Below are 6,000 nucleotides of genomic sequence, written 5' to 3'. Positions count from 1 at the left end.
TTTTACTCTTTGGAATAAGTTTTCATTACTGGATCCGTTTCATGGAATATCTCCTTTATTTGTCGTACAAATCGGATATTAAGCAATGGCAGGCAAAAGAAAAAATTAAATAAAGGTTGTGTAAAAGCTCGAAAAAGTCTTTTACAAAAAAGATTTTGAGAAAAATTAAATTTACACGTAGGCAAACCCTATCCAGGTAGCACTGGTTCATCCAATAATGGCAATACTGCAAGGCGAGCTTATTCAGAACCAATATTGTTATCAGAAATTTTGGATATAGATTTAAATCTTATTGTCCATTTAAAAACAATATTAATATATTTATCTTGTCAAATTCCAATTGATCTAATCAAATTTGAAAATTATTGTCAACAAACAGTTTTAATTATCAATGAGAAATATTCATGGTATAAAATTCCTACTTGTGTTCATAAAGTGTTAGCTCATGGAGTTCAAATCATGGCGAAAATGCTGGAGAAAGTCTTCACAAATGCCATAGAAAAGATCGAATAGATCATGAAAAACCTCAAGAACTAACAACTTAACTGATGTTTTTTGTCGAGGTTTAGAAAAATCAGATCCTTATATTTCCAATATTATTTTGAAAAGTCGTTTTAAGTCTCCATGTAAATCAGTACTACCAGAAGAGGTGTTGCAACTTTTACTGATTGCACAAGAAGTAAGGATGTTAATGAAGAGGTTTTACCTGAACTAATTGATCTTTATCGACAATTAGATTGCGTTGATATAGAAGCCGATAGCAGTTTATCCGATAGCGAATAAATATTCAGCTATTACTACGATATTTTCTTTTACTTAATACAGTTCAAAATTATTATTATTAAATGATATCAGTGCTTCTATTTTGCATGTTTTTTCTTATTTCGCAAGTCCCCTTATTTGGGGAAAACCTCTTTTGTATTTTTTTAAAAAAATCAATTTTTTTGATTATATTTTTAATCTAATTACTTTACTTAATGTATGTTAAGGAATAAATTAAAAAAATAAAATTGGAGCGTCATTAGCGTCATTTAGCACTGAATAAAAATGAGTCTCATGGTTTATGTAAAAAAAAAATCAATTTAAGTAGAAACATTTTTAAATTGAAAATAGTTGTTCTTGGGCGGGTCCAGGCGGCATCAAAACCTATATTGGATTAAAAGTAAAAGGGTCAAAGTTTATCTACACGTATTCAGATTTTTACAGAAACATACCGAATTTAATAAAAGTCACATTCAAACATGCTATTATTTCCTAGTCTAAAAAGCTATCTTTCTCTGCATTTTTGCGGCATGAAATGTAATTTTATAAAATATTTAACAATAAGCTCTGAAAGCCTGTTTAATATTCTTCCGATTGATATATGATATATGGAAGTTCACTGGTGCGGTTTAAGAAATAAAATAAAAGTTCAAAATTATTGCTTTTTCACTAAATAATTGTTCTTTAAAAAATGGCAATTTATATATAAATCGTTATAATAAATTACATAAATTTATAAGCTAAAAGGCTTTTTCTAACCGTAAACTCTAATGGCTGCCAAGTGGAACTCTTGGCAGCCATTGAAGGGTTCCAAGAGTTCCGCTTAAGAGTTCCAAAAGTCACAAGTAGGCACTACCACAGAGTTCTGTAGTCCTACTACATTTAAGTTTAGCAAAAGGGTGTTCATAAAAAAATATCTTTTAAGCTTTTCCCGTTCTCTAGGGTCCAAATCGGCTAAAAAAAATTAAAAAAAATATTTTTCTTTATTTAAAAGTGTTAGTAAGATTTATTTCGTCCATATACACACATTTTACAATGTTATATTAACATCTAATAAATATATATAATTACAATCAGACTGGGGCAAGTAGAAGACAAAATATTTTATCATCAAGCCTCTTCGTGAAATAGAGAAAAATATAATTTTACAAGTTCTAATATTATTATTAATATTATACAAAAGAGTCAAACTAAAAAGTTTGTAAAAATTAAAAAATAATTAAAAAATAATTAAAAAAATTATAAAGTTTGCAAAAAATAAAATATCTTTCAAATAATAAAAAAAAAATTTACAAATCGATTCATATACGTGTACATATTCACTACAATACGTAATATGTATTTATATATATTTAAATGTTTAAAAGAGATTTAAACTTTAAGAAGATTCAAAACATTTCGAAGATTTAAATTCATCTATTTATATTTATTTTACAAAATTAATTTATTAAATTAACAGACAAAACAAAAACATCAAGAAAGATATATCATAAAATTCTTTTTTTTTAAAATTTAAAAAATGTAAGTATTGTTTAATCTTAGTAAATGTTTTTTTATAGTTCTTTTAAATAAAGTTTTTTTAAAAAACTTTAAAAATTTCTTTTTTTTCTATTTTCGTCAAGAACCAAGTTCCAGAAGTATGGTTCCCAACATGTAATTGAGAAGTCAGATTTTTTTTAGTGATGTTAGTGAAATGTAGTAATTACTTATTGAGTGTCTTGTTTCATATTTTTAATTAATTAGAGAGAAAGGTTTATAAAATTATTTTGAAATTATTTCATGTTGGAGTTTAAACATAAATAACAATACAAGTTATGGTAAATATTTAGTTTATATCGAATAGAGCATTTATTTCCTTGAGTAACGGTTCAGCACTTTCTTACCTATCTGCGCCCAAAACTAATCGACTTGCTTGATTTTGTTTTGTATAAATATTTTTTAGGAAAGATGAATAAAGATAGTTCTTATGACTATGGATAAATGAACAGTATAAATTTTTTAAACATATTTTATTCAAAAGATGTTTTGCCTTGTACATAATCCCCAGAGTCTTTGAAACTTTATAATCGACTAACTTAATTTGGCTTTTCCAATTTAAATGTTCATTGAAAATTATTCCAAACATTTTCATTGAAAAAACTCTTTTTATTTTAATATTGTTAATTGCTAGTTATAGTAGTTCAAGTGGAAGGTTTTCAGATTTAGTTTTTTAATTTTTTAAAACTAAAAAACGGCAAAGGTCCAAGTATTGACCCATGTGGAACACCGCAATTTATTGATTCAAATTGTGAGCTTAAATCATATGGTACTCCTTGTTTACGATTTTCTAAATAACATTACAGCCACTTTAAGTTAGAGTGAACTACTTCATAGTTGCGTAGTTTATAGATAAGAATCTTGTGGTTGACAGTATCAAATATTTTAGATAGATCTAGAAAAATTCCGAGCGTGTAATTATTGTTTTCAAAACCATTCAAAATTTGATTCGAAAGATCAGTTATTGCATGTTCCGTGGAATGGTTTTTACGAAAACCAAACTGTTTATGATAAAGAATTTTATTTTTTTTGAAAATAATTGTACAGTCTGTTGTGCATAATACGCTCTATTATTTTGGAAAAACAGGAAAGTGTGGAAATTGGTTTATGGTTAGATTTTATCGAGTCATCACCTCTTTTTTATATCAGAACTATTTTTGCCAATTTTAATTGGTCTGGAAAAATGCCGTCTTTTAGAGAAAGATTAAAAATTATAAAAAAACATGTCTCTATAATATCTGAGACTGCTCCAGAAATGACGAGTTTTCCAAAACCAGCCTTGTTCCATATACCCATCACAAGAGCAGCAGCACATCTATGATTGGAATCTTTACATAGTCCACCCTTGCAGATAAGATCTTTGCTTGGAAACTTTTGAGAACTAGCTACAACAGGGTTAGAAGATTTAAACTTCAAAGACCTTAGAGATTTGACAAACAGTATATGTATATATATATATATATATATATATATATATATATATATATATATATATATATATATATATATATATATATATATATATTTATATATATATATATTATATATATATATATATATATATATATATATATATATATATATATTTATATATATATATATATATATATATATATATATATATATATATATATATATATATATATATATATATATATATATATATATATAAGTACAATTTTGAGATGGTTCATAGGCAACTGATTTATATGATTCTTTAGAAGAAATAGTAGCCTTCTGGGGTTAGTCTGAATCTTTCTTTTTTCTCCTATATTTGTGGCTTTCTTACAAAAATGACCCATTTTACAAAATACTATGAAACATTGAATTATATAATATACATTAATTTATTTATTTAATCATCTCAAAAATTTTAAACACGTGTGACCAAAGCTGAGTAATAAAATTTATTTTTTTAATTGACCAACAGCGACTTAAATTGGCATCCTTTTTGATAAATATAATGCTTATAAACATATCAAGTTTCAGATTTTGTTAAAAATAAAATAAGCAAAAACGACAAGTATATTGTTGAGCTTAAAAATTGCACATGTTTTGCCGAATATCAGAATACAAATATATTAATACCGGAATTCTCGTGCTTATTAAAGGCATGAAAATTATTTAATAAAGTTATTGTGTTTTTTTTTAATGCAAAACAAAAATATATGTATCAGAAGCAGGGGCGGATCCAGACGTTCAAAGGTTTAAGCATGTTTGTGAGCCTCATAAAATTTAGTGTATGCATACCCGAACCTGTTTCAAAAATAAATATGCTTATAAAAAATGTCTCACACAAAAAATATTTAATAATAATAAAAAAAGAAGATGAGAAAAAATTTCCTCGCAAACTAATTCAATATTGAAGCAATTTTTTTCAAAAAATTTGATTTTGTTAGTTTTACATATATTACTTTTTGACTGCTGATTTTTTTCAGTAGTCAAAAAGTAAAGGGACTTCAGAGAATGGAAAAACTTTAGAAGTATCCTGGGAAAAAAAGTTTGTTTCTGGGACACCCAATACAGCATGATTATATAAAGGATTAATACTCTAGTTTAAAATAAAGTTAATTTAAATTTATTTAAAGTATGATTTAAATGATAATAATACAGTCATTTGAAAGTTTAGCATTTTCAGGCCAGTATTTTTAGAATAAAAGAGTGTAAAATATACATGCCAGGATTAGGGTTTTTTTTTTGTCTTCGCAAAAAAAAAAATTTTGTAATTTGAAAAAAGCATAAAGAGATGATGTTCGGGTTTTGTTTACATACGCGGTTGAACAACTTAAATATTAGTATACACCAAATGCTTTTGAATTTTGCAACTAAACTAAAATCCAGCCTAACTGATTTTCATCTTGCCTTCATCTGAAGAATTTTCAACCCGCCTTACCGGAATCTCGATTGTCCACAGGAAAGATCTTGCTTAGACGGTGTTAATTATTTGAAATATGAACGCCGCGTTGAAATTTGTCAATTATTTGACATATGAACGCCGTGTTGAAATTAAATGAGGTTTATAAGATAGACGGGATCTCAGTTCGACAGGAAGTTTTTCCTCCATATTTTTTTTTTTCCAATCATATCAATAAAAATTTACAAATGCTCATCGTAAATTAATAGAATTTAGTTAGGTGTCACTCATATAGTTACAAACTAGTCAATGGAGTGACACCTAAAAAATATATAAAAAATATAAGTAAGAGAGAAAAAAGATAAGATTGGTAAACAAATAATAATGATATATGTAATAGTTATAGTAATAATACAAAATAATACCAAGAATAATAAAGTATCAATAATATTAAGAATAATTATAATACAATATAAATTGTATGTACATATCATAGATAATAATTAAATATAATAATAACCTAAAATGTAGCAATAATAACACAATATTAAATAAATATAATATAGATAAATAATAAATAAATCAAAAATCAAATCTTTGATATATAATTTCTTTAACGTTCGTTAAAGAAATTATATATCAAAGACAATTTCAGTACAGAGAGAAATTATAAAGAAATACACTCCAACAATATATTTTTAAATTGAATTCTGTTGAGCAGTAAATATTCCGTAACAAGGGGATATTATTTTTTAGACTTTTTTTATTAATGCAGAAATATACTGATTCCATTGGGAATACATTGATGTTTTATGGAAAACTTACCATATTTAATTGTGTTGTAAAAA

Source organism: Hydra vulgaris, chromosome 09 (assembly GCF_038396675.1).
Source record: "Hydra vulgaris chromosome 09, alternate assembly HydraT2T_AEP".
NCBI lineage: Eukaryota > Metazoa > Cnidaria > Hydrozoa > Anthoathecata > Hydridae > Hydra > Hydra vulgaris.
This window is presented reverse-complemented; position numbering follows the sequence as displayed.